The 17586-nt window shown below is 49.1% G+C and overlaps 2 long non-coding RNA genes across 2 annotated transcripts in view; one reads left to right on the top strand and one right to left on the bottom strand.

Annotated features, from left to right (window-relative positions):
• The window catches only part of LOC106832569 (uncharacterized), a 166926-nt gene extending 156516 nt beyond the window's left edge, over nucleotides 1-10410 (bottom strand). The window contains exons 1-2 of the long non-coding RNA XR_011503227.1: nucleotides 9964-10410; nucleotides 9559-9730 (exon numbers count right to left, since the gene is read on the bottom strand). This is a non-coding gene — a long non-coding RNA (uncharacterized lncRNA). The remainder of the gene's footprint in view (nucleotides 1-9558; nucleotides 9731-9963) is intronic.
• On the top strand, nucleotides 1631-17478 carry LOC106832572 (uncharacterized). The gene is made up of 3 exons (XR_006528227.2): nucleotides 1631-2063; nucleotides 9551-9737; nucleotides 13669-17478. It is a non-coding gene; the product is annotated as an uncharacterized lncRNA (long non-coding RNA).
• The last annotated feature ends 108 nt before the right edge of the window (nucleotides 17479-17586 follow it).

Genomic DNA, 17586 nt, shown 5'->3' with positions numbered 1-17586 from the left:
AAAGTACATTTATGTTCTTCAAAATTCACACACAGACACACACAAACCCGTGCAATCTCTACACCAACTTAAAACTCAATCTCTGTCTTTCTCTGTTCTGAAGGAGAACAACTGAAAAAGGGAATTTTTATTAATGTCATCAAAAGTACAGCTATATCGCGGGGGAGAGAGTAACACATTAAGGAAAAGTAGTCAACATCTGTCCCTTTGAAAATAACTGGTAGTTTGAAATGGTCCTTTTTCCCTGAAATTTGGGTTTAGACCATTAGAGGAGGTAGTTTGTTCTGTACATTATGGGCAGAAGGAGGAGACCCTAGGCCCCAATGGGGATTTTCAGGCTCTTGTGCCAGCTCTGCCACTAAACTCACTGTGTCACTTTGGATGAGTCATTTCCCTTTTCTGGGACATTTATTTCCAAGTCCATTACGTGAGTGGGTTTATTTCTAAGACCTTGTGCCCTCCTGCACCCAGGCTGTGTCTGGAATAATTAGTTGGGGGAGAGAGGAAGCTTCAAAGACGACTTCAACCTTGCCCCCGCCCCTCACTCCCCCCTCCCCCCCCCCGGGCCCACCCTCCGTCCGACCCCTCGGGCCCGGGCTAATTATACGGCCTCGGGGCACACCCGTCAGCCCCTCTCCCTGGCCTGGGGCAGTGCCGATGGTTCCAGGAGATAAGGCTCCAAGTTCCACGTCCGGATGCGGGCCGCCGGCCTCCGCCGCCGCGCGTATTAGCCTCTCAATGGAGACCCTCCGGGACCCCGGCCCCCCGCCGGCCCCAGCAGCATCCGGAGCGGGAAAGGCGCTGAACTGGAAGGGGGCCCTCGGCCGTCAAGACAGGAGCTTGCTCTAAGTGGTGACTAAGCGCGACCAGAAGGCGCGCTCGCTCCCCGCGGCCCATTCCACGCCACGTGTCTCCGGAGTGGGGACCCAGGGGTTAAGCTGGACCCCCTCATCGTGACCACCGTCCCGGGAAACCTGTCATTAAAGTCAATTAACTTTTCCCACACCCCTTGGCCGGTAACAACCCGCTGCTCGCTTCCTCCCCGGCTTCTAAATGCAACCAGATGGGCGGCCGAGCTGCCCCCGCCGCGCGCCCGCCGGGGCGGCCCGGGGCTTCCAGGGAGGCCGCCGCGGCCCGCGGCCCGGGCGCGAGCAGGCCAGGGCGGCCACGCCGGGCCAGCCCCGGCGGCCCTGCGGCCAAGGTGGTTTGCTTAGCAGGCCCGGCTGCTTTCTGGCAGGAAATGAATAGCTCCCAGATGAGCTCAGGCAACCTGAGAGGTCGTGAGAACGGCGCGAACCCCCGCCTGTGCAGCCGGCAGCCTGCCAGGCCGCGGGGGGAGCGGGCGGCGGCGGCGGCGGGAGGCCGGGAGGCCCGGCGGGCGGGCGGGCGGGCGGCGGCGGCGGGGAGCGGGAGGAGGGAGCCGCTGACACACGAGCCCGCGCCCGCTCCCGCTGACAGGCAGGCAGCCGCCCGCGCCCGCCGCCTCCCCCGCTTCCCCGCCCCAGGCCCCAGCGCCTCCCAAGCAGCAGGCCCTAGCCGCAGAAATGCGGCCGCGCGGCCGAGCCAGGGCCCGGGGGTGGGGCCGCCTGCCAGTGTTTTTCCAGTTCCCCCGGTAGCTCCGGGCCGCATTTAGAAGCCGGGGAAACTGGGCCGAGGCCAGTGTCAGGGCACCAGAGGCCCTCGCGGCCTGCGGGGCACTGCCAAGCGGGAGGCCAAGCCAGGGCAGGAGTGGGCAGAGGGGCAGGGGGCGGGGGGGGGGGCAAGGGCATCTTAACCCACACAGTCGTCCCAAAAAAGACAGAGCTTCCAGACAGCAACTCTGGCTTCCTTAAAAAATGATTCTCATTTCTGAAAACGCGGAGTACCTACTAAGTGCCAGTGCCACTGCCAGCGCCGAAAGATCCCTGGAATTCCCACACAGCTCCTCCCTCCCAGAGCTCTCGGTGTAGCTAGGGAGGTAGGGAAGCGCTCCCGTGACTCAGCCCCGGCACGATGTGGAAATGAAGTTTAAACAAAGGGCACCTAAGAACAGAGAGATTAATTCTGCTTTGAGAGGAAACTAGGTAAGTTTTTCAAAGAGCTGGCCCTTGAAGCCGCCTGAGGTGAAAGATGAGGTCAGCAGGGAGAGAGAGGACTAGGAAGGTGAAGGGAAACGCAGAGACAGGTAAATATATAGGTCCAGTTTGGGGGAATTTCAAGAAGTTTGCCTTGGTTGTTGCATTTGAATTTTCAAATATATAAATTGGCTTAGAGGTCAAAAAAAAGAGGGCCAAGGGGCCAGCCCGGTGGCATAGTGGTTAAGTTCTCACCCTCGGCTTGGGCAGCCCAGGGTTGGCAGGTTCAGATCCCCCCGGAAAGGGACATTGCACCTCTGGTCAGGCCATGCTATGGCGGCGTCCCACATAAAATAGAGGAAGATTGGCACAGATGTTAGCTCAGTGACAATCTTCCCCACAAACAAATTTAAAAAAAGAGGGCCAAGTTGTCTGCTTTGGTCCTTGGCTTACCGCAGAATAGCTCAGGGGTTAAACGTTGGTGCTCTGGCTTCAGATTGCTTAGGTTGTAAGATCAAGGCAAATTACTTACTTTTGTGTGTCTCATTGGTGATTTAGGGCTAGTAGCGAAGTATTTGATGGGGTTGTGAGGATGGAAGGAGTACATGCACATAAAGCAATTGGAATGGTGCTTGGCACAGAAGCCCTCAATGCATGTCAGCTAGTCTGATTCCTAAACAACCATGGAGAGAGATGCTCACCAAACAAGAAAGCCAACCCTGTCCTCTGCCCGGTGGTTCCAGGATCGGCTCATAATTGCTCCATGCCCCATGTGAAAGGACAACTGCTTCTCCCTTAGTTTCTGAATTTCAGGTATTCGTTCGATAATTATTGAACCAAGTACTATGGGAACAAAGGGAGGAGAAGGACGTGGTCTCTGTAGCCATAAAGCTCACAGTCTAGTAGGTGACAGACCAGAAAAAAATTAATTACTCTGTGTTAAGTGTCATAAAAGAGGAGTAGTGTACACTGTGGTACAAAAGAAGGTGACATGTCACACCAGGTAATTTTGGGGTCCTCCAGATTATGATTAATCTTTGTGAATTTTCGTGACCCTAGAAATTATTGGCACAGCAAATAACTAGTCAAATTCAGAATGAGCAAAATCACTTTGATGTGGTCAAGCAACTGGACTGGGAGTGAGAGTCCTGGTTCCAAATTGGCCACTACCTGTGAGATGCTGAGCAAGTCCCCTTAAGTGTCTGAGCTTCGGTTTCCTCCCTCACAAGGTGAGAAGGTTGGACCGGAAGTCTCCAAGTCCTTTTCAACTCCACGGGCTGTGATTCTGTTTCCTCAGTGTGCTTCTGTGTGCCTCTGTGCTTTGACACAGGCTCTGTGCCTGTGAGACCTGATGTCGGGCATCTTTCAAAACTTTCCAGCAAGGTCCTGGGATGCTTTTACAACCAACTATTTTCATCGGCAGTTAAAGGTGTGGAAACAGACCTGAAGGATGGGCATTATAGTTCCACTGTTGCAAGAAAATAGGACACGTATTAGGTTCTTGGAGACCTGCCATGTTAGTGGGAATCACGTTCCCTGTGTGGAACCTCAAAGGAAGACCACATCTGACAGGATTTGCTCACGTGTCTGCTACTAAGGCCCCATCCTTTGCTGTAATATCTTGTTATCTTACTCAGAAAACAGAGTAACAAGAGTTAGAAATATCACCACTTTCCCTTCTTCGTCCTAAAAAATTTCTTCCCGTCCTTTTCAGTTGCCCACTCCTTTTCTGAAAAGAAAATGTGGTCTATTGGTTGCGAGGACTCTTTCCGTTTAGGAAAGATATTTCCTCGGCTGTCTAGAGTTTTTACAGTAGTACACTTACTGAACTAAGTAAACTGACTGAATTAATCTGATTAAACAAGAACGTCAGTCTGACTTAGTGAAAAATCTGAGTTTTAAATATCCTATAGGTAAAGCCATAAACTTTGCAAATACTTGTAGTGAGTCTGAATTCGTAGTTTACAGAAGCACTTGCTTTCATTAAACTAATGCATTAAAGTCATTTAAAGAATGTATTCTCTTAAGCAGGTTAAACATAGCTCTTGCAATATTATTTATACTATAAATCTTTACGGTAAGGATAAGAGGAGCTGTGATTGCAGCCCAAGTAAATAATTGAAGTTTAAATTAATAATAAGCCTTTACTGTAGCTATTCTTTCTATGCCTGGATATGTTACCAGTTGTAATTTGCCTTTAGTCAAGCAGGAATCAATGCATTTTTTTCTCTTAGAATTGCAAGTATCACTTAGTGATAGCAATGTTACTTAAGGAGAGCTATTTGCAACTTACTATTTTGTTATTCACAAATGTGATCTGTTTTCATGTTAAACTGACTTTGCTAGTTTAGTCATCAGCATGAGACTTGAAATTTATAAATCCCGTTTACAAAAAACTGTAGCCTACAGAAAAACTACTGTGATTGACAAACACCACCACCCAAAACCTCATGTTTTCTGCTACAGTTTCTCTTCTACCAGCTTTTCCTCTTAGCCTTAAAATTGTCCCCACGGCGTCAAAATGTAAAACAGGAATGTTATTCCTTAACAGGGCCAGGAGAGGGCAAACGTAATGTCAAATCAGTTTCAGAAGCGTCTGCCATATATGACATTTAGGAGTAAAGGTGAGTGTAAAGATGCTTAAGCCATTTCTTCCTTTTAGTGAACACCCAGGAGAGATCTGGGGTCAGGATGGGACACAAAAACATAAAAGAAGGCTTCGCACGTCCCAGATTTGTGAAGAACAAATACTCTTGAACATGCAAAGTTATTCTTTCCTGTGTTTGCTCCATAATTAGGACCCATATGATTATTTTTATACAAATAGAATGTTGGAGATAGATATTTCCATTAAAACTCCACCTAACAGAGTAATTGTGGAATTGGCCATTCATGGCTTCCAGAGGAGAACAAGTCTCTAAAAAAACTGAAACTAAAAACTCTCTTGTGTTATTTTGGTTTTCTTGTTTTAGAGTTGGGGGGAGTGACGAGGGGGGCACCACGATTGGAGGGGGCCCGTAATCTATGATCCTCTGGAAATGTCTGAAACTGCTTTAGTGGGATCTCTTTGAGATTTCATTTTAAATTCAAAATAGGGACGATCCATACAAAGGAGAAACATTTTGAAACACTTTAATGCTGGGAGCTGTTCAAAAAGGGTAACTTCAATGTTGTTCTTGCCTCAGATATTCACAGAGCTCCTACATCAGAAAGCTAATGCTATCATCTTTACACACTTACACTGGTTTACAAATAGAAGTTGGATTTCAAACAATTGATAGTCTTGAGATACGGCAATCAGTTTCCAACCTGATGTTGAGCTGAATTCTACTTAATTCTTAAAAAGCCAAGTTTTCGTGTTTAGCGTACAACCTCCAGCTAGGCATCCAGATCTCAGCTCTGTGCTTTCCCTCATCTGATGGGTCCCTCCTCAGCCCTTCTTCCACTGCACTCTCGGGAAACTTGTTCTGTTGTAAATAAATGCCCTCCACCTGCAGCCTGGGTGTGAACCCCCTCATGCCTGGTTCTGCTTTTCTTTTGAGCCTGCTGGCCTGATGACTCTTCCTTTTCCCCACCTCAGATGTGAGGAGGGTGGGAAGCAGGGTAGAGGATGGAGAGCACAAGCACCTGGCTGGGGAGTGGAATGCCGTGAGTTGGCTGGGAAGCATGGCTGGGGGTTAGGGACACATCTCTGCCTCCTGTACACTGGCAAGACCACGGCTCCTCCTTCCTCAGGTGAAAAGCCTTTCCAGGTGCCGTCCAGCTCATCTCCTGCCTTCTCCCCTTCAGCTTACCTTCCCCTGACTCCCTCCCTCCCTCCTTTCTCAGGGACTGTCCCATCCCTGGCCCCATCAGGGAGGTGGCCCACAACACATCTGCTTTTATTCCTGAATTTTCAACCTCTCTTACTGTTTTGACTTTTTTCCTCAGCATATAAACACATTTATTTCTCTACCATCTTTCAGAGCCAGCTTCTCCAACTTGCACCTCGCCCTCTACCTGGGATTTCTCTCCTCCTGACGTCTCGCTGGGACCCTCCACTGCCTCACTTCTCCCTCTGCCACCCTTGCAGCCAGGCTTCTGTTTCCCCCTCTCTGCTGACAGGCTGTGGTCAGGGCAGCTCAGTGGACAAACCAGATGGTCACTTTTCTAGCCTTTCCTCTGTCAACATTTGTGAGGTTGTGACCACATGCAAACTCCATCCTGGAAATTCCCCCCTTCCTTAGCCCCTGTGACATCTCTTTTTCCTGACTTCTTCCAACCTCTCTCGAGACTTCTCAACATCCATCATGGGATTCCCTCTACCCACCGCATTGAGGTCCCTGAAAATTCTACCCATGTCCTTTTGCTCTTGTCACTCATCCACCCATGGCAGTGATCGTCATCTGCATGACGAAGACCACCAAATCTGGTATCTTCATTCCAGAATTGATTTCCTGAGCTCCGGACTGTGGATCCTGCTGCCCACAGGACAGCTCCACATGGAAGTGAGTCTCAAACTCACTTCATGACCCCGTTCCCATCTCTAGGAGGTGCTCTATCCCTGTTTTCCAGGCTCAACGTGTCTTCCTCAACCCCACCACTTATCTCCTCCCTGCATCCCACTGGTCACCAGCAACCATCAGGCTTCCCTGTCTTGTGAATCTCAACCCCTGTTGTCGTTGCCTTTGTGTAGCAGTTTCAAGTATTTTGCTTTCACCTCCTTCAGACTGATCTCCTCACCTTCAGCCTTGCCTCCCTCCAACCCATCAGTCATACTCCAGTTGTATATCCAAACAACCACGCCTCTGTGAGGAAACTTCCAAAGCCTTCCTATTGCCTACACGACCAGAGAAACTTGCGTGCTGTGCTCCTGGCCTACTCTCCCACCCTATTCCCTACCAGAAAGCTGCATCCTGTCCATGTCCCACCCACACACAAAGCTGCTTTAGTGTCCTGAGCCCTGCACGCTCTCTCTGGCTTCTATCCCTCTGCATACATTGTCCCTGTGCTGTCACTGTCCCTTCTCCATTCTTCATCCAGAGGCTTCCTACGTTATATGTCCTTCAAGACTTTGCTCGATTCACCTGCTTCTGGAAGCCCATCCTGATGCCTCCAGTTCCCTGCTCTGACCCCTGTCCCTGGAGCATCTTGCCCCCTCCTGGGGCATCTAACACAGCACTACTGACACTGGATTATAGTATCCATTTATCTGTCTCCCCAACTAAGACTGTGCAAGTTTTGGAAGCAAAAACAACGTATTTTTCTGTACTCCCAGCCTGCGGCCCAGTGCCTGCGATATAGAAGTCATTCTGGAAGCTATATAAGACTAGTACAGTAGGAAGGAGGGTATTAATAAAAATAACAACTCGTATTTGAATAATATTTTAAGATTCACAAATTGTTTTTACAAACACCGTCTCATTTGATCCCAAAAACAATCCATGTGGGTAACTAGGACTGGTAATGTTATCCTCATAGCAAATGTGGATAATTAGTCTCAAAGAGAGTAGGTGGTTTGGCCAAGGCGACAGCTGGAAAGTAACAGAGGTGGGTCTCTGGAACCCACATCTTCCGGCTCTGGTGCCAGACTTCCCTCGTTCTTCGCGGAAATGGGCAGGCCTGAGCCCCACTCCCTCCAGCCCATCTGTGTTTGCGTGAGTACCCTTCCCTGCTGACTGCCAAGGGCAAATCAACCTGGACTCAGTCTCCATGGTCCACGCACTTTTGCTACCTATATATCCAGAACCAATTGGGAGCAGCTGGAACTCTGTTCTCCGCACTCCTGCTTCATGGCCTTAACACGCATAACTAAAATCTCTGAGGGCATGGGAGCTGCAGGTTCCTTCCTTCCTCCTGTCTTCCAAGTGGCATGAGAATTCATACAATCAAAGGCATGTTTTTTCAAACATAAAGATTAATGATCCTCAGCACAAATGAATTACCAGGAATTTTTCAGAATCAAAAATTATAGAGAGAATGGGAAATTAAATCTTAAACTTGAAGAAGTAAGAAAAGTATCAGATTTTGAAGATCATATTCGTGTGACTGGTTTGAAAAAGAGTCATCCTTTCGTAGGTGAATGAGTCACACTGTGATCCAGAGAAACCAGTGGGAAAAGCATATAAGGGTGTAACGGGTGATTCCAGAGCACCAGCTATTGGTGAGGCCACACTAGAAACACTGCCAGTACCGTGTGGCTGTTTGCAACAAGATCAATAGAGTCTCTGTACGCAAATGTCCCCCAGCCACAAAGCGGTTACTGACTTTCCAGATATAATTTGTCTGGGCTTTTCTTTCCTGTCTGTGACTGCCGGTGTTTTGCATGCCAGTTTCGTGGTAAATCACAATGAGAGTTTATTACCTGAGGGATTTCTTTAGGAGAGATGTTACAGTTCGTTCAGGTCACCTGCCGCTCAGGATTGGGTCCCTGAAGGAAGGGGTATCCTGCCCCAGCACAGGTCACTGGCCCCCACAACAGCCTCCAGTGGGGGCTGGCTGATCAGTCATTCACCTAGGATTAGTGCAAAGCATACTCTGTGCCAGGCACCCTTCCTGGCACCAGAGTTTCTGGGGCAAACAAGATAGGCAGGCCGACAGTTCTCTAAGGCCACACGTTCCACCATGGAGAAGACAACAAAAAAGAAAATAAATAAATGAAGGAGAGAATGTCAGCTCATAGTAAATGCTATGAAGAAACTAAAATAGGGCGCTGTGAGAGAAGGGGACTGAAGTAAGACTGGGGGTCCATCTCAGAATGGATGATCAGGGATGGCCTCACTGAGAAGGGGACTCCTGAAGCCAAGAAGGCCAGTACAACAAAAAGCCCAACCAAATTTGGCAGGCCCAGTCAGTGAAGGTGGAAAATGTCCCCACTGGCCAGCCTAGGCAAGGTTTATGAAAGGCTGACCATGGCGCCCAGGGCCACGAATAGGGCCAGTGTCATTTGCTGCTGTTTTTATGATAATACAATTACAAAAACTTCTCCACAGTTGGCAAAGCACTTTAAATATTGGAGGTGGAAGCTAATTCAGAGACAGCTGATTCAATCCCTTTGTTTCCTGCATGAATGAGTGGGGTCTGTGGCACTGGCGGGCTTTGCATTCATTTGGTCATTCCGTAGACATCCTCTGAGCTTTCCCTTTGTGCTCGGTGTGGGGCTGGGAACCCTGGGGGATGCAGAGGTGAACAAAATGGGAAAGGCCTTCAAGGAGATCGTAGTCTAGTGAGGAACAGGTGTGTAGGCCACCTAGGAGGAAAAGTGCCAAAAGCCATCCTTCCAGGACCCCACCTGCATCGAGCCAGGGGCGGAGCCAGGACTAGAATCCCGGGCGCCAGACTTCCAGTCCTGGGCTTTTTCTGCTTCAATTCTTTTTTTTTCTTTTGTTCAAATCTCTCAGCTTTGTATTTACTGTTATTTCCACCTGGAAAAACTTCTCCTGTCCCCAGCCCACCCTCGCCTGTCTACCTGGTTGATATTTAGCCTTCAAGTCTCACCTTAAGCTGTTCCTCCCCAGAGCCCTACCTGAGCCTCCTCCCCGTGGATTTTCCTGCTGTGTTCGCACTGTGTGCTGTGCTGCCATGGGTGTTTCTCCCATCGACCCGCTCATCGCACCGCCCGTGAGTTGTCCTTCATGGTCGCACTGCAGCCTCAGGAGCTTTACAATGTCTGGGACACAGTAGAGGTCAATGAAGTTCTGTTGAGTAAGTAGGCAAACAGGCAAATATATTGAGCTTGCGGCGCCCCCCCCCCCTCGCCCCCCCAGGCAGTCTTTTCTCTGCCTGTCCTCCCTTCTTCCTCGCCTCCCTCCCTCCTTTCCTTTCCCATCTCCAGGCACCATATCCAACCCCAGTGCACCTGCTTGCTCCACCGGGCTTCCCCGAGACCTGCCCCACAAAGTGCCAGGGAGACTGTTCGCACCGCGCTTACCCGCCACCCAATCTGGGCATTCTGGTTTGGTGAGCGACAGGAGACCCAAGAAGAGCCCTGACTGAGCCCTTTTCTCCCAGCTGCATCCCTGTGCAAAGGACGGGGAAGTCCTCTCTGCAACCCTGTGAATAAGCACAGGTCAGCCCCACAGGGCCACCCATTCCTTAGCAGTTTCCTAAGCACCCCAACAGCACCCACTCACACACTAAGACTGGGAGGGACACACTGGAGCTGTCCGAGTGGCTGTGTCAAGAAGAATATGGGTGTGGTTTCTTTTTTTCCTTTCCTCACTTTCCAAATACTCTGTAGGGTGGTTATGCTACTTTTATAACTGAAATGTTTATATTTTTTAAAATAAGTCTGACAATAGCTTAGAGAAAGTCTCTCCCTTTTCTGAACGCCAGCTATACTGATAGTCGGTACAGCTCAGCTCGGCATTTAACTACTATCTTCCTGACCATCTTGCTCAGGTCTCTCACTGCTAGACTGGCACACGAGACAATCTGATGCTTTTTGCTGCATCCCTCTGCTAAGATGAACCCAGGGCCTGCCTGGCATGTTGCGGCTGCTCAGCAAACATTGCTGGGCTCCTTTGCTTGTGCACCAGGAGTGAGTCAGCCCCAGGGCCTCAGCCTGAGGACTGAGGAGAAGGCTCCTCTCCTTCTCGGCCCTGCCTGACCTCTGGCTCCACTCTCTTCCCCAGTCATGACGGCTAACGAGTGTCTAATAAGTCTCTGAATTCAGCTCTCCAGTGGATTAAGATAGAGTCAATTTTGTTGTCATTCGCCCAGTGGAGAGGTGGAGTTTTTTTTCCTCCCTTGGTTGTGGTTGGGCCCTGTGACTGTTTTAACAAATAGAAGGCGGCAGAGGTGCCACTGTGCCACTTTCAGGCCTAAGCTTAAGAAGAGCTGGCAGCCTTTGCTTTTGTACGCTGAGGAGCCCTGAGCTGCCACGTACGAAATCAGCTACACTGATGAGGAGAGCAGGTAGAGCAGCCACATGGAGAGGGAGAGACCTCAAGACTACATGGAGAGAGCTGCCATCCCAGCGTCCCAGCTGAGCCCAGCCTTCCAGACACCACGGCCAAGGCGCCAGACATGCCAGGGAGCCATCTTGGATTTTGCAGCTGATGGAGTCTGAAGAGGACTGTGGCACAGCCAGTGACATGGAGAGCAGAAGAGTTGCCCAGCTGAGCCAAGTCAACCCACAGAATGAGGAGAGAAAATAGAATGGCTGTTCTTTGAAGCTTATCAAAGCTGGCTCCCAAATAAAACCAACACAATCTGTTGATAAGACACAGCTGAGTTAATTGCTTATCGCAATAAGCGAGAACACCACCCGGCAAAGCTTTGGCAGTGTCAGAATTTACTGATAATTAGAAGCTTGATTTAAGGCAGTCTTTCAGTATGGGAACATGGTTAGAATTGGGCAAGAATCACCATGTAAGAATCCAAGATTGGTTGAAACAGCGAAGCAAGGATTTCCAGGCGAAGAATTCAAAGAATCTTAGGGCACAAGCTGTCTGTTGATGTTTCCCATTGGGGAGTTGAGAGAAAGTTCCTTTAATGAACCGTCAAACCCTTTCCCCGGGCAGGGAACTCCTGGAGAAATAAAGTTATACTAACGAAGAAAGAGGAATATTAAAGTTCTGCTAATGAAGACAGAGAGATAGCATGAAGTCATGTTAATATAGACAGTAAGATGTGGTTTATGTTCTGTGTCCAGGCTGAATGTGGGACTAGTGGGTTTTAGTTCTCAAGCCACTAAGTTTGGAGAAGGTTTGTTACACAGCAATTAAGGATCAAGACACTCCCCAAACCTTGAACTTCTCAATGTTTCTGTATTTCTCAATTCATTCATTCATCACATATTTATTGAACACCCATTATGTGCCAGACATGGCGCTAGGCACCAAAGATATAAAGGAGAATAAGATAAATACAGTCCCTGCTCTCTCGGAGCTTAGATTATAGTCAGGAGTTGGATTATAGTCAGGAAGAGATAGACAATAAAACATTAAACCAGGGACCAGCCCAGTGGCTCAGCAGTTAAGTTTACACATTCTGCTTCAGCAGCCCAGGGTTCACCAGTTCAGATCCCAGGTATAGACCTATGCACCACTTGTCAAGCCATGCTGTGGCAGGCATCCCACATATAAAGTAGAGGAAGATGGGTATGGATGTTAGCTCAGGGCCAGTCTTCCTCAGCAAAAAGGAGGAGGATTGGCGGCAGATGTTAGCTCAGGGCTAATCTTCCTAAAAAAAACCACATTAAACCAAAAGTTAAGGTAATTTCTATACTGATGACATGTCGTGAGGAAAATAGGGTAATGAGCTAGAGTGTTGTTGGGGGAAGGAGAGAGTGCTGTTTGAGAAAGAGTGGTCAGAGAAATCCTCTTGAGAAGATGACCTCTGGGCTGGATGACCTGTGAATGGTGGAAGGATCCAAAAGGTCAAGATCTGCGTAGAGAACACTAAGGTGGGGGCACGGCCAGGGCAAAGTCCACGAGACAGGAAGAGAACTGCCGTTCTAGGGAACAGAAAGGCCAGCGAGTGCAAAACATGCTGACCGCAGGGAACAGGGCCCACGTGGAGGCTGGAAAGGCTGACAGAGGTCAGATCACATAGGGCCTTGACTGTCATGCTGAGGAATTTGGATCTGAGTCTAAGTGCCATGGGAAGCCACTGGAGCAGTGCTGCCCAGTTGAGATCAAATGTGAGCCAAGAGCGTAATCTTAAATTTTCTAGTAGCCACGTTTTTAAAGTAAAAAGAAACAGGTGGAATTAATTTTAATATTTTATATAACCCAGTATATACAAAATATGATTTCGACATGTAATCCATCTGCAAAATTATTAATGGGATAATTTACATTCTTTTTTTGGTACTAAGTCTTTGAAAGAGGTGTATATATTATACTTACAGCACATCTCAATTCAGACTGGCCACATTTCAAGTGCTCCCTAGACACCTGTGGCCGATGACTACTGTACTGGCCAGAGCAATGGAGAGTCTAATGGTCATCATCCTCCTGGATATCCAGGCTCCAAGCTGTTTTTCATTTCTTCCTTCCCATCACAGCTACCTGCCGCCATCATCCACCATGAGCTTAGATAATTTCATCTAAATACCACAGCATCTATCCCAACATCTTTACGCCGGCTTAAGCATCTCCAATATTTTGCACATGGGTTATTGCTACATCCTCTGATTTTGACTTTTTGCCTTTGTTCTACCTCCCCAATCTCTCTCCCCCAGACTTCTGATATGTTCTGCTGAAGCACCGCTCCATCTTCTCCCTTCTCCCCTTCAAATCTGCCAAAGCTCCCGCTGCCCCTTGAAGTCTGAACCTGTGGAAGGCCTACAGACTGCTCAGGAAGCAGTCCCATCCCTCTTTTTGACCTTCTTTCCCATGGCTCCTTTTATATCACACAGTTCAAACCCTGCACCCAGCGTGGTCCACGTCATCACACTTGCCCCAGTGACTTATGAAAGTAATGAAAATAATCTTGTTTTTTTCCCCAAAATATTCTTAAACACCATGTAAAAATCGCAGTAAGACATTGAAAGCTTTCAGGATTTGTTTCTGTTTATTGTTTCCCTTTAATAGTAGTTTTCCTCTCTGTACAAAACTGTTCTCTATTTTTTTCTTATTTAATAGTTTTTATTTTGTAAAGGTTTTTTTTTTTTTTTTTTCTTTTAAAGGCAATTCCAGTGACCTACAACATTTGGATAGGAGTCGTCTGCTTGTTGCTTGATTTCTTGTTTGTTCTCACCCCAGAAGCCAACTCTTAGCAAAAGTGATGAACGGCAAATGTACGCCTGTAATCAGGGGTCATTCTGGATGTGTGTGTGTGTGTGTGTGTGCACACAAAATTTTAAGCGGAAGTATCCTGAATTGTATTTTGAGCAACTTACGACATCACTTGAAATTACAAGAAGCACCATGGGATATAACAAGTCCAGGCTGGGAATCTCTACAATCCTCCTTGACTTTGGTTAAGACCTTGTAAGAGCACCTTAGCCACCATCTTTGAAGCATGGTAGAAGGCCCATCCTCATGTTTTTCTTTTTCCCCTCGGTTGAAACATTAAAGTAACCGAATATGTAATTTTTTGCAGACCCCACTCCAAACAAGACATTGAAACAAAATTCACATGATGTCCACATGCCAGTACATGTCACACAGCTGCTCTTGGCTATTTATGGATGTGAGATATTACCTCCAGAGTTAGACTGGAAGTGAACTGAGTCATAAATTGTTATCGAAGGAAGCGTGCACTTGCATCTCTGGAAATTAATATTAACAGGCAAAGGCTTCCCAAGCCTGTTCCAGCTGGAGTCGCCATCCCCTGACACATCTTGTCCACTAACTTCGTGTGGCTCAATTATACCTTGGTTTGGGAGCCTTCTTCAGAGTTGCATGTGTTTGATTGTAAATGGAGATCTAACAGCGAACACTTTTTGCTGGTCTAACAGACATATGAAGGCACTTCTTGCCAGACCCGCAGGGTGCAGGGCTTTGCTGAGAAAACCTGCAAACAAATCTCATAAAGCTCATGGCTCCCGAGGCCGCCTAGAGTCCCCGTCTTCATCTTTTTCAACCTCTTCCCAACACTAAACTCTTACTGAGCACCTACTCTGTGCTGTCACTATAGAGAGACAGATGAATGAGACAGCGGCCTCTCAATCTCTGGGGAATTGAGGTGTAAATACAGTATTTTTTGAAGGGGCCCCCTGAGGTAACTCAAGCAAAACGAATGCTTCTTTTTGTAAAGACTGGGGCTTCCAGGCAGCTGGGCAGGCGAGAGCAGCTGGAGATGCAGAGCAGAGGGGAGAAGAGGCTCCCAGCCTGGGTGTGGTGTTGAGAGGGAGGGCAGAGAGAGGCCGGGCCTGACTGGTTTCAGGAGCTAATGAGTCACAGCCATCAGTCAGTCAATCATGGCCCAGGAAACGCTGCCTCTTTAAATACCCTGGAGGGGCCAGGTGGAGCCAGAAGAACCTGACCTGGAGATGGGCCCTGCCCCAACTCATGGTGACCTTGGCAATGTCCCTTGCACTCATTTAACTCCAGTTTCTTTATCTGTAAAGTCAGAGTGTTGGATCCTTTGGTCCCGGGGCTCCTCCAACTTTGAGACCACAATCCCCTGATTTGCCCTCCCAAGAGGCCTGCCCCTGAATAGGTGTCTATATGTGCAGATAATGTGAACTATGGAAGCTTTATGCCAGGTGTTGCAATTAGATGCTTATGATTCATGAGGTGCAAGCATACATGATATGCCCCAGGACACAGAGCCTCTTTCAGGCTCTCATTTATCCCGCCTGTCCCCAGTCTCTGCCCCCTCCTGATTTCTACCTCCTTTGTCTCCCTCTACTCCCCTCTCTGTTTGGTTCACGTTTTAATCATCCATTCATTCAACAAATACATTTAGCACCTACCATGTACTGTGCACTACATCAGGCACCACAATCGATCCGAACCCCACTCTGAGGTGAACTTTCTAGGTGGAAAGGGAGGAAGAGAAGGCAGGGAGGGGGCCCAGGAGACTGGGCTCTCCTGTGCTGTCAGGCTGGACTCAGGAATCTGATGCTCGGCTCTTGAGCTCCGGGAGGGCCCTCTCCTACTGTGCGCGGGCCTGCTGCAGCGGCCATCGATTTTCTGGATTTTCAATAGATTTCCTGGAATGGAGAGAGAAGGATCTCCCACCACACTTCAGACTCAGCATTTCGAAATGAAAGTCGAGATTCCCTCCTTCTCACATCATTGCTCTCCCCTCAGTTAGAAGGAATCTCCCTCCTTCCTCTCTCCAGTGAAAGCCATTTCAGTCCCTTTGGCCTCCTGACACTCAAGGATATTTGGGTCTGTTGATGGGCTACAGAGGAGACAAGTGACCCCAAGAAGTGGAAGGGCGAGAGTGGTTGTGACAAGCAAGCAAGGAGGGGCACTGGCCCACCAGCAGAGGATTAAAGCAGCAGAAGGAAGTCGTGTGGGGGGCAGGAGAAGGCCCAGGGCTCATTGGAGTGAGGCTCCTGGCAAAGCCTGCCATGGGGAGCTGAGTAATCTGGCTTTTAGGGTTCAGGTTACTTGACAGCAGCTGGCATTTCTCTGCCGCCTCCAAGTCACCTTCTTTCCCCTCCCTGTGGCTCCTTGTTTGCTTTGAACTGGGAGAGGCTGTCATGGAATCTAATCAATGCTCAGAGGTGGAGGACACCAACCTGAGAAGACATGGGGCGAGCTCCCCCCTAGACCATGGACAGAGCAGGCAGACCTGGGCTCCTGCTGGGGTTAAGGCCCTCCCACCATCCCCAGTCAGATCTGGAGATTAACACCCCCACCCATTCCCCTTCCCCTATGGGAGGGATCACCTTTCCCTTCTGGACTTTGAGAGGAGCCGTCTTACCCTCATTCCTCTCTGTGCTGAGGGGTGTTCCTATATGTAATTACGCAGGTGGTGAGGGCAGGAAGAGGGAGCGTGGAACCAGGAAGCCCAAAGTTTTGCAGCCTCCGAATGAAAGAAGACAAATTCTGAGCTGCGGTGGAGAGGATTGTTTAAAAGCAGAAATGAATTGGGGTGAGAGAGGAAGGTGGTGGATGTCGAGAGAGAGTGATTTACAATGTTCTGGGCACAGACAGAATCCTGGCCCCCTCTCTCTGCAGCCGGATCTCAGGGCTCGCTCGGCCTGAGAATCTCAATAGCTCAACCTCTCTCCTCCTCGCCCCCCCCCACTCCCTCGCCATCTCTCCCTTCTGTTGCTTCAGTGGTTTGCATCGTCATCTGCCAAACTCCCCAGAACCTGGTATGCACTTCAGCCCCAGCTGTATGTCCTCCTCTGCACTCCAGGAACTGCACAAATAAACCGCTGAGAACAGAGCCCTCCTCACCACAAACAGCACGCGGGCTTCTGCTCAGCCTCTGTGGCCTTGGACCGGCTCCTGGGAAGGGCCCCTGCCTGGGGACAGGCACCGTCACAGCCACAGCCTGCCTCTCTCAAACACTCAGCCATGGGGAGCCCCTGCTTCCCAGATGAAGGGGCAGCTCGGTGGGAAACAGTCGGCTGTGCCCACAGCCACCCTCACCCTGGGCTAAGCCAGGTCCAAGGCATACGGCTTCTCTCCCGGGGGACCAACCATGCAACTCAGTGACCTTGAGAAAGTTATTTTAGCCTCTGCAGACTTCCCTTTCCCTGTTTTTAAATAGATCAGAGATTTATGCTGTTTAATTCACAAAGGAGCTGCATGGAAAAAGGCTGATTTGTTCTGAAGGACTTTGGCTTCCTGAGAGGAACCCAAGGTTCTAGGAAAGCTCCTTGAGCTGCACAGATACCTGTGTATGCTCATGCATGGTGCACAGATGGGTCCATGCTCTCGCCACATCCATTCACCCACTGGGCTATAACCCTGGGGACAGGGGTATTGTTGCATGCACTGCTGGGTCCCCTGCAATGTAGCACTTGGAATAAAGTTAATGCTCAATAAATATTTATTGAATGAACGCACTTGACAAATATTGCCTCTGTCCCCTCCTTGTGCCCATCACTGTGCCCAGAGCTTAGGGACAGCCTCACAGTCCAGGAGGAGACAAACACGTAAACAAATACAGCCGGTCTATTACTGGGTGCCAG

The sequence above is a fragment of the Equus asinus genome, chromosome 5 (genome assembly GCF_041296235.1).
Source record: "Equus asinus isolate D_3611 breed Donkey chromosome 5, EquAss-T2T_v2, whole genome shotgun sequence".
NCBI classification, from domain to species: Eukaryota; Metazoa; Chordata; class Mammalia; order Perissodactyla; family Equidae; genus Equus; species Equus asinus.
This window is presented reverse-complemented; position numbering and strand designations above follow the sequence as displayed.